Source organism: Lepus europaeus, chromosome X (genome assembly GCF_033115175.1).
Source record: "Lepus europaeus isolate LE1 chromosome X, mLepTim1.pri, whole genome shotgun sequence".
Lineage (NCBI taxonomy): Eukaryota > Metazoa > Chordata > Mammalia > Lagomorpha > Leporidae > Lepus > Lepus europaeus.
Genome location: NC_084850.1, coordinates 60,796,939 through 60,809,150, shown reverse-complemented (window position 1 = coordinate 60,809,150; position 12,212 = coordinate 60,796,939).

Here is a 12,212-nt window from a genome sequence, read left to right as displayed (position 1 = left end):
TATTTATCCATCTATTCTCTGCTTAGTTCTGCTTCACCCCTGCCCCCAACACACAGAGTGTATGTTCCCAAGGGCAGAAATTTTTGTCTGTTTTATTCATTGTTGACTTTCCCAATATCTTTACCAGTGCCTGTGATAAAGTAGATGTTTGTTAGATGAATGGACAAATGAACTTTATTTGTTGAATTTTGTGTGTTCCCCACAACCCATTACTCCTAACGAATATTCTCTTACTCAGTTGTAACGTCACAAACTTCTATCCCTTTTGTTAAGACATTTTAAAGATTTATTTATATATTTGAAAGGCAGAGATACAGTGAGAAGGGGAGTGGAGCGGGGAAACTTCCATTTGCTGGTTCATTCCCCAAATGGCCACAATGGCAGGGGCTGGGCCAGGCCAAAGCCAGGAGCCAGGAGCCAGGAGCTTCTTCTAGATCTCCTACATGGGTGCACAAGCCCAAGAACTTGGGCCACCTTTTGCTGCTTTCCCAGGCACATTAGCAGGGAGCTGAATCGAAAGTGCAGCTGCCAGGACTCGAACCAATGTCCTTATAGGACGCTGGCACTGCAGGTGGAGGCTTAACCCACTATGCCATAGTGCCAGCCCCCTTTCATTAAGGCTTGAATTTACATTGTATTCTCAAATGTGATAGCCCAGAAGATTAGCCTTACCTCCGCAGAGGGAGTGTCGGGTATTCTAACCAGAAAGTTGTCATTCTTGGCAGATACCTTGGTTTGTGGGCCAGATGCACATGAATAGGAATGCTGGCTCTGTCACTTGGTAACTGTGTGTAAGACCTAAAGCATGTTGCTTCCTTCTCTGAGCCCCAGCTTCCCCGCTGGCGAGTGAGAGTATTATCCACAGTCCCAGGGTTGCTGGGAGGACTGAAAGCGGCATGCATTTATGCCAAGAGCAGTTACTGGCCTAAAGATGCTATCACACTATACACACTGCTCTGTAACTTACTCTCCCTGTAAAAATCGGTTTTGTTTGTATGCTCTTACATAATGGTCTGTTCATTTCTATTGAATAGATTCCCAAAGTGGAGACACTGGCCTCAATGGTATGTGCTACAACAAAGTGAAGTGGTGCCAGATTATTTTCCAGAAAGCTATAACAATGGATACTCCTAACCGGTGTGTATGAGATTGCCTATTTCCTCCATGCTTACCAATAGATGTTATCGACATCTTTCATTTTTGCCAATCTCAGGGGAAAGGGGTATCTCATTGTGTTGATTTCTACTTCCTGTATTACTTGGAAAAAATGAAGATCTCTTCATTTGTATAGTCCTTTGCATTTCATCTTTTGTGAATTGCCTTTCCTTTGTCCAATCTTTTTTTGGGTCATTTGTATTTTTCTTATAAATTTATAGCTCAGGAGTATGAGGAATGATTGCTAATGGATACAAGTTATATTTTTGGGGTGATGAAATGTTTTAAAACTAGATTAGAGGTCGGCGCCACGGCTCACTAGGCTAATCCTCCGCCTGGGGCACCGACACACCGGGTTCTAGTCCTGGTCGGGGCACCGGATTCTGTCCCGGTTGCCCCTCTTCCAGGCCAGCTCTCTGCTGTGGCCCAGGAGTGCAGTGGAGGATGGCTCAAGTGCTTGGGCCCTGCATCCGCATATGAGACCAGGAGGAAGCACCTGGCTCCTGGCTTCGGATTAGTGCGGTGCGCCGGCCGCAGCGGCCATTGGAGGGTGAACCAACGGTAAAGGAAGACCTTTCTCTCTGTCTCTCTCTCTCACTATCCACTCTGCCTGTCCAAAAAAAAAAAAAGAAACTAGATTAGGATGATATTTCAACAACTCCATGAATATACTAAAAATCTTTGAATTTTGCACTTTATATTTTTATAAGTTTATTATTTTTAGCTTTAAAATTTAGCAATTTTTAAAAAGACATCCCTCTGGGGACTCCAGTGCTGTTTTTTTTTTTTAAAGATTTATTTATTTATTTGAAAGGCAGAGTTATAGAGAGGCAGAGGCAGAGTTATAGAGAGGCAGAGGCAGAGGCAGAGAGAGAGAGAGAGGTCTTCCATCCACTGGTTCACTCCTCAGATGGCCACAACAGCCGGAGCTGCACCCATCTGAAACCAGGAACCAAAAGCTTCTTCCTGGTCTCCCAGACTGGTATAGGGGTTCAAGCACTTGGGCCATCTTGTACAGCTTTCCCAGGCCTAGCAGAGAGCTGGATCAGAAGTGGAGCAGCTGGGTCTCGAACCAGCGTCCATATGGGCTACCGGTACTCCAGGTGGCAGTTTTACCCACTACGCCACAGTGCTGGCCCCCAAATTTAGCAATTTTTAACATTTTGCCACATTCACTTCATACATACACATATATGCTATTTTTTTCTTGAAAGCAAATATGTCAATGTCACAAAGTGAGGGATTCATGACAATGATCACAACATGGGCAAAGAAGGGAATATTGTCATGTACATGGTACGATTCAGTGAAGCAATATTTGTAATTATTTATATTATAACCATAAAAGAGTGAACTTTGTGGTATACTTTATTATTAATTATATCTCAGAAAGCTGTAAAATGAATAAAAAGAAAATTTTTAATAAGTACATAAAATTCCTTTTTATGGAATTATCATATTTTATTTCATCAATTCAATTGCTTTGAATTATTTCCAATATTTCTCTCATAAAAATTGTAGTGAATATCTTGGTACATAAATCTCTTCTATTTCTTAGGATACATTATTACAATGAGAATTATTGGGGAGAAGATGATGTTTTTAAGGGAGAAGTGTGATTTTTAATAAAAATATGAAGGTAGCTGATGATGATTCTATCTCTATAGAAACATTTTGGGTTTTTCTAATTAAGTTGAGAATGCCATGTTCAGTATGTCAAAACTGTTACTGGTGTTATGCCTCGGAGTGTGGGTGACAAGTTCCACTAGAGTTGGTGACAGAGAACATTTTCAGTTCTCATCACACAAATATGTAAAGTACACTTCTCTATCACCAGTTGTTTAATTGTTACAGACTGATTGCTAGGAAAACAAGATGAGAAGCTAAATTGCTTTCCCTGGCTCAAATCCGTGGGGATTGGAGGCTAATTTTAGTGCAATTTTTGGCAAAAGCAGGAAGCAGTGCTTATGTGGTTTCATCTACCACAGTTTCATGCTGCCTTCACGTGTTGCTAACACATGCAGAAGAAACTACAATAGTATATATTACTATAGTAATAGTGATGATACTATTGACTGATAACCTTCTCTGGACAGACAAAAGCCTATCTGATTTGTTAATTGCACTAAATGCTATTCACCCAGGAGGAATGTGAAGGTAAAAAGCTTATATTTCCTACCCGTCCTCTAGACTCACCCTCAACCCAAGCCCTTCCTCTACTACCGAATCTTCTGATTTAGCTGGGTGAATTGATTGATGAGGGTTGATTCACTGATTTCCAGGACATTAGCAATGCTTGAGAGGAGAGGCTCTGTGCTGTCACAGGGAGTTGAATTGGCTTGGAACAGGAATCTTGGGTTTCAGGTCTGAGTCAGCCATTAACCTGTTATATGGATCTGAGCAAATCACATGTGCTATCTGGATCTCAATTTCCCATATCTAGATGATTTCTAAGGACCCTTCCAAGTCTCATGTGCTGTGGTTCTAAGGAAGCAATAGAATTAGAAGGGTTTTTTAAATTAAGGAGTAGGGCAGCGAACAGATTTAGGAGTTGAGTTCACAGAGAAACTGAGTCATATCAGAATGCCATTATTATCTAGAATATTTTTAGTAGGATTCTTAAGATAATATTGAAACAAATCCATATGTGAGGTTGTACAACTCTTCACATTTACTAAAAATCATATAACTGTACATGTACAACAGTGCATTTTGTGATATGTAAATTGTATGTTGCTAAAGTCATCAAAATGTCCATTTGACCACTATCTTATCTTCAAATAATCATAGGTAGTATGCATGAGATCATGTGAATTGAGAATCTGCTGAATTATACACATGCATGAAAATCAGTGAGAGCAAAAGACATATTAATAATCTTGGGAGTTGTGTTCGCTCAGAGAAGCTGCTGGACTCCGGGGAGATTGATGGAACTAAAATGTCATTGTCGCAAGGGAGGCAACTATTGATTTCACTGCCAAAGCCTGTAATTATGGAGCACAATGCCTAGTTACGTTAATTAGAAGGGAGTAAGAGTGGAGCTGGAGGCCCTCCTGGCAGGGAGGGGGGAAAGCAGCGATCACGTTTCTGCTTGGCTGGGGCATGCAGGCCATGGAAAGGGGGGAAGCTGGAAAGTAGACTGAAATCGGGACCAGTTTGAAGGTCTCTGTGGGAAAGGCGTGCTGCTTACTGCCTTGGGTTGGGTCAATAAAATCATATGAGTAGCTTTGCAGAGTCTTCAAAATGATCATAAAAATGCATATTATGAAAAACTACTCATAGATTTCTAGGTTTTTTTTAACACCAAAATAAACTTGGCTTTTAAAACTAATCTTTTAATTCCCCAATTTTCCATGAACCTTTTGAAGTTCTCTTGTATATAAATCCTTTTAAAATTGTAAAGCACTGTAGAATGAAAAGTAGTTTATTTTTTATTTTTTAAAAGATTTATTTATTATTTGAAAGACAGAGTTACGGAAAGGTAGAAGCAGAGAGAGAGAGAGAGAGAGGTCTTCCATCCCAAATGTTGCAACAGCCAGAGTTGATTCGATCAGAAGCCAGGAGCCAGGAGCTTCTTCCAGGTCTCCCACGAGGGTGCAAGGTCCCAAAGACTTGGGCCATCTTCTACTGCTTTCCCAGGCCATAGCAGAGAGCTGGATCAGAAGTGGAGCAGCTGGGACTCGAACTGGCACCCATATGGGATGCCAGCACAGCAGGCAGTAGCTTTACCCGCTATGCCACAGCACCGGCCCTGAAAAGTATTTTAGCAAGCAGTTGAGGGGCTGCTTAATATATATATTATATTAATCATATAATATTAATTCTATATAATATTATATATAATCTATATTATATATATATATATATATATATATATATATATAAAACAACCCCCAAGAGTTGTTTTTTGTTTTTCTTTTATCGGACTATCTTTCATTTCATTGGGAGGAGACCTTGAAATGATACTAAAAAGAAAACATCGACCAGCACCGAGGTGACAAGGCAAGGGAGAGGGAGAGGAAAAGATTAGGGAGTAAGCTGACGCGAGAGTATTGGAGGGCAACTTGGATATATACAAATACACACCGCTTCCCCTCTGCCTCCCTTTCCTGAATATTAAGTTCTAAGGCCATTAGGGGAGGCAGAGCAAAGTAGGCATCCATGATGAGGAGTGGAGGAGCCCAAATTGGGGTGTCAGTCACCAAGAGAATTCTACGATTTTTTGAAGGTCCCTCATATGCATTGATTTCAAGGCAACAAAATAAGCTTATCTTTTAATAACATTTCCATCAACTTTTTGAAATGGTTCATACATATACTTAAATATTATTCAGCCTTAAAAAGGAAGGAAATCCAACTACATGCTACAACATGGATTAACTTTAAGGATATTATACTAAATGATATAAGCCAGTCAGAAAAACACACATAGTGTATGATTCCAATAATATGGGGCATTTGAAATAGTCAAATTCATGGAATGAGAAAATAGATGATTGCTAGGGGAAGAGGAGGGGGAAAGGGGAATTGTTAATGATCATAGAATTCCAGCTCTGCAAGATAAAAATGTTCTGGAGGTTGCACAAAAATGTGAATAAAATTGGCCGGCGCCGCGGCTCACTAGGCTAATCCTCCGCCTTGCGGTGCCGGCACACCGGGTTCTAGTCCCGGTCGGGGCACTGATCCTGTCCCGGTTGCCCCTCTCCCAGGCCAGCTCTCTGCTGTGGCCAGGGAGTGCAGTGGAGGATGGCCCAAGTGCTTGGGCCCTGTACCCCATGGGAGACCAGGATAAGCCCCTGGCTCCTGCCATCGGATCAGCGCGGTGCGCCGGCCGCAGCGCGCCTACCGCGGCGGCCATTGGAGGGTGAACCAACGGCAAAAGGAAGACCATTCTCTCTGTCTCTCTCTCACTGTTCACTCTGCCTGTCAAAAAAAAATGTGAATAAAGTTAACACTAATTGTACACTTAAATTGATTAATATGGAAAATATTATCTATTTTAAAAATTATTTATTTATTTGAAAGGCAGACACACACACACAGAGAGAGAGAGAGAGAGAGAGAGAGAGAAGCAGGCAGACATACTCCCATCCTTCTGGGTTCACTCCCCAGATGCCCACAATGGGCTGGTGCCAGGCTGACACTGAAGCCAGGAGTCAGGAACACAATCCAGTTCTTCCAGATAGGTGACAGGAGCCCAACTATTTGAACCATCATCACTGTCTCCTAAAGTCTGTATTAGCAGGAAGCAGGAAGCTGGAAGCAGGAGCCAGAGCCAGGGTTTGAACCCAGATACTCCAGTGTGGGTCATGGGTTTCTTAATGGGCATTATAACTGTTAGGCTAAATGCCTGCTTCCCTTTATGTGTTTTTACCACTATGTTTTTAAAAAAAGAGTAGACCCAGATATTCTGTTACAGAAAGATCTCTAAGAGAATAGTGCATAAGCTACGATCCTGTGTATGCACTCATGCATGTGTTGTAAAAGAAGACCTATGTTTGTGTTTTCCCTTAAAAACTCTGGAAAGATAAATAAATGGTATTTACTTCTATGGGTGAGGATTGAGGTTACAAAGGGGAAAAACTATTTCAACTTTTCATTTTAAGGTCTTTTGTACCATTTGATATTTTTATCACGTGTACACACTATATTTACAATAAATATTTAACATTTTAAATAACAGCTAATATTCATTTAATGCTTATGTGCCAGCCATTGTTCTCAGCACTTGCATGGAGTCATTTTTTAATCTGGATAATAGCTCGATGAGGTTAGTCTCTTTATTACTATTGCTGTCTTATATATGGGAAACTGAGTGTCAGGTTAAGTAACTTAACCAAGATCACACATGGTAAGTCCTCCTAAAACCAAAGTCAAGCAATCTGACTCCAAAACCTGCCCTTTTAACCACTACTCAATGCTGCCTGGAAAAGGAATCACTTTTTTTTCTTTTGTTAATGACAAATACACGCCTGCACATACACACATTCATGTTCCTTAAGCATATACTTTTAAAAGCCAAAGTCAAGGTGAAAAAAATCTCACCTTTATTTCTTTTATGATTTATTTTTATTTATTTGAAAGGCAGAGTTACAGTGAGAGAGGGAGAGTCAGAGAGAGGTCTTCCATGTGCTAGTTCACTCCCCAGATGGTCGCAACAGCTGGAGCTGGGTCAGGCTGAAGCCAGGAGCCAGGAGCTTCATTTGGGTCTCCCATGTAGGCTCAGCAGCCCAAGCACTTGAGACATCTTCCACTGCTTTCCCAGATGCATTGTCAGGGAGCTGGATCAGAAGTGGAGCAGCCGGGTCTCAAACAGGTGCCCATATGGAATGCCAGCATTACAGGCAGTGACTTAACCCACTAAGTCACAACACTGACCCCCAAAATCTCACCTTTAATCATGCCCAGCTAGATGCCAATACTGTTAACCTTTTGCTATATGTCCATCTAGTCTTTAGCATATATTTTCTAGTCTAATTGAAATTATATTGTGCATGCAATTTTGTTTTCTGCTTTTTTTCCTCTATATCTAACATCACTTTCCTTTAAGACATCTTTTTTTAAGTCCTCTTAAAAACATAGTAATGGCATTGTGAGAGCTGGCAATGAGGGCCCCAGATTCATTTTAGAGAAGAGCCAGAGTAATAAAATCCTTGGAAAGACGAGTATGGAAAAAAAGATGAGAAGAGGAAAGTATGGGTCTGCAATTACTAAGAAGTGGCTTCCATTTACTTGTCCATGACTGTGAAAGTCTGGATTCCACTTTGTCCTTCTCTCTGTATCTTTATTATATTCCTGTGTATTCATATTTGGATAATTTGGTTGGGGTCAGCGTACCTAAGTGACTGTGTCTGGGGAACAGCAGGGCATTCTGGTAATTCTTCTAGGAATCCGATTCCAGGAACGTCAAAAGTAGATTATTGCCACTTTAAAACAACTAAAAATAATATAATCATGGTGATCCCTGAAGTATTAGAATGTTAGACTCAAAGTGCACAGACTCTCTAATGCAAATAGCCAACATTTTGCACATGGGGGAATTGAGCCCAGAGAAGTTAACCACTCTAGGTCCACAGCTACTGAATTCAGAGCTTGAACTCAAATCCTGGTCTCCTGATTCTGGGACCATTGTTTTCAAAAACTTCTGAAACTCTTTCAAATTAATTAATTAATCCTTGTAAGCATTCAGTGAAGTAGGTTAGTGTTATTTATTCTGACTTTAGACATTTGCTGGAAAAAAAAATGATTAAATGACTGTAAGCCAAAAGTGATTCTACTATAATTAACCATGTTTTTAATCACTCCCCAAAGAACAGACTATTAAGTAGGCTTATCATCTTCAGAATTAGCTTCCAGTTTCTTGTGCAACCGGTTTAAAGATCACCACTTTTCACCTGGTGACTTAAATGCCTTTTATATTAAGAATAAAGCTTGTATTTCTCTTAGCAAGATTAAGCAAATACAGTCACTAGATTAGCCACCTCTTAGTGTTCCAACAGCCCTCTTAGTAAATGAATAAATTTACTGTTCATGGAAGGGGGTGCCTCACCTCGGGATTTGTATAAATTATTAGAATGCGGCCGTCGCCGTGGGTTAACAGGCTAATCCTCCGCCTTGCAGAACCGGCACACCAGGTTCTAGTCCCGGTTGGGGCGCTGGATTCTATCCTGGTTGCCCCTCTTCCAGGCTAGCTCTCTGCTATGGCCCGGGAGTGCAGAGGAGGATGGCCCAAGTGCTTGGGCCCTGCACCCGCATGGGAGACCAGGAGAAGCACCTGGCTCCTGGCTTTGGATCAGCACGATGCGCCGGCCGCGGCGGCCATCGGAGGGTGAACCAACGGCAAAAAGGAAGACCTTTCTCTCTGTCTCTCACTATCCACTCTGCCTGTCAAAAAAAAAAAAAGAAAGAAAATTATTAGAATGCATCCATTCACCTGTTGGTTTTCCTTCCAAATGACGTCCTTAGGCTGTAATTTCTTCTCTTTGCTATATGGAATAGCAGGGGATGCACAATAGATTTCTTCATGTAGTTTATTGTGATAATTAGTCTCTGAATTTGGTCAGTTTGCCAAAGAAGACTTTAATTAAGGTTTGCACAGAAGACGCATTAACCATTAAAGCAAACAAGTCGATATTTTTAGTTCAAAATTTGAACCGAAGTTGTCATATGATATAGACTCAGGGAGAAGGTGAGTTTGGAGTTCAGGGCTCTTGTCTTCCCTTTCTCAGATTTTCTTCCTTTTGGTATTTACTATTCTCATGTCATCTGCTTTGGCATTCCACCAGAGCTTATCTTTCCAAAAAAAGCATCTGTAGTGCCAAATTGATTTCTTATCATGATTAAAATGTTCCCCTCTGGCCAATGCCCTGCTTTCAGCAAGCAGGAGTGGTGTGTGTGGCTATGGACAAAGCTGAAAGGTCCTAGGGAAAGTGTCTCAGATTTTATGGATGAGGAAACCAAGCCCTAGAGTGACATGGCTGCTGGTCCAAGGTTAATGGGAGAACTGGAATTCCAATACCCTGAGAAATAACTTAATATCCGTGAGTTTTAGTTTCCTCTCCTGGCAATTAGAAATCAAGATATTTATTCTGGTTACTGTAGGGATCAAGTGTGACAGAATAAATGAAAACACTTTTGAAAACTGCAGTTTAGTATAAGTACTTTCTTTAATTTTTTTCCATTAAGCTATGCTGCTTTCCTTATTTTTTAAAAAGATTTATGTATTTATTTGAAAATCAGAGTTACACAGAGAGAGGAGAGGCAGAGAGAGAGAGAGAGAGAGAGAGAGAGAGAGAGAGAGAGAGAGGTCTTCCGTCTGCTGTTTCATTCCCCAATTGGCTGCAATGGCCGGAACTGTGCTGATCCGAAGCCAGGAGCCAGGAGCTTCCTCCAGGAAGAGACCCAAGGACTTGGGTCATCTACTGTTTTCCCAGGCCATAACATAGAGCTGGATTGAAAGTGGAGCTGCCAGGACTCGAACCAGCATCCACATGGGATGCTGGCACAGCAGGCAGTGGCTTTACCCACTACACCACAGCGCGAGCCCCCTCCTTATTGTTGATAACTAGTAAATGTTAGATGTGCGACTCTTTCAAGCAGTATTTGCATTTTGAAGGAAGAGGTTTTGAGGACACGTCTAACCCCAGAAAAAACCAATACAGAAGCATCCCAGGGGCTCCTCATACCCCAGAGGCGGTGAACTTAGCTTTGTTGACCCATATGCTTTAGCAGTAAGAGCAAAGCATACTTTCACAGATGAGGGAGCTAAGAAGTTTGTAAGGAACCTGAAAAACTGCCTCTACAGTAGTTCAAGCATTTAGGATGGAGTTTGACTGAATTATAATTCCCTTTTAATGCTGAAGTTCTGTAACTGTGTGCTTCCAATGGATTCATCTTTGCAACAGGCGCTCCTCATCATGTGATTTCTCTTCAGACCTGGGAACACGAGTGCTTATCGTGTGTTACAATTGCATTGCATCCTACTTGGGAGCACCTAATGGAGGGATAAATAAAATCTTACATGGTTTTATATGCCCAGTACTTGACATGTAGTGGGTGCTCATGACATATTTGTCCATTGAATGAATAGGATATATCAGTGTGGTGTAGGTCAGCTCTAGGAGAGTGAGCAGAAGATTATTACAGTCTTTTGTTTCGAAGTCATTAAGGTGTTGGAGACTCTGGCTTGCAGAGAAAACAATAAGAAGTTCAGTTTACCTGAAGTACAGGGCATTCTGTGATGGAGGTAGGACAGTGAGAAATGCGGCTGTGCAGGCTAGCGCCGCGGATCAATAGGCTAATCTTCCGGCTTGCGGCGCCGGCACACCGGGTTCTAGTCCCGGTCAAGGCTCCAGATTCTGTCCCGGTTGCCCCTCTTCCAGTCCAGTTCTCTGCTGGCCAGTGGATGGAAGACCTCTCTCTCTGTCTCTACCTCTGCCTCTCTGTAATTCTGCCTTTCAAATAAATTAATATTTTGCCGCGGCTCAATAGGCTAATCCTCTGCCTGCAGCGCCGGCACACGGGGTTCTAGTCCCGGTTGGGGCACCGATCCTGTCCCAGTTGCCCCTCTTCCAGGCCAGCTCTCTGCTGTGGCCAGGGAGTGCAGTGGAGGATGGCCCAAGTGCTTGGGCCCTGCACCCCATGGGAGATCAGGAGAAGCACCTGGCTCCTGGCTTCGGATCAGCGCGGTGCACCGGCTGCAGCGCGCCGGCCGCGGCGGCCATTGGAGGGTGAACCAACGGCAAAGGAAGACCTTTCTCTCTGTCTCTCTCTCTCTCTCACTGTCCACTCTGCCTGTCAAAGAAAAGAAAAGAAAAGAAAAGACTGCGGCTGTGCAGTCTGGGCACATCATCAAGGCTTTTATACACTCAGCCATGGATTTGGGATTTTTTAAAAAAGATTTTATTTATTTATTTGAGAGGTAGAGTTAGAGAGAGACGGAGGGAAAGACAGAGAGAAAGGTCTTCCAGCTGCTAAGGGTTTGCTCTCCAAATGGCATCAACGGCCGGAGCTGGGCCGATCCAAAGCCAGGAGCCACAAGCTTCTTCTGGTCTCCCATGTGGGTGCAGGGGCCCAAGGACTTGGGCCATCTTCTGCTGCTTTCCCAGGCCATAGCAGAGAGCTAGATCGGAAGTGGAGCAGCCGGGACTAGAACCGGTGCCCATATGGGATTCTGGCACCGCAGCAGAGACTCAGCCCACTAAGCCACAGCGCTGGCCCCCTGGATTTGGGATCTTATCTTGACAGCAATGGGGGGAAGGGAAGGGAGTAGAAAAAGATTGGAAACAGGGGTAACAAGTTTTATTTTTATGCAAAGGAAGTGGGTCTTGTGTGGGCCGCTAGCCCAGGTAAATTGCAGCCTCTAAATCCGTGTCGTTTCGTGTGGGGGGTGGGGTGGGGCTAGAGTGGGAAGCCTGAGCAAAGCCTTGGAATTCTCAGCTGCAACCGCTCAAGGAGATCAACTTTGGCTCCAGCTTTGCCGCACAGGAGGGGCGGAGTTACTTGAATGATTCCTCAGGAAAAGGCGATTGGCCCTGGGGGAATTGGAGGGGGCGGGA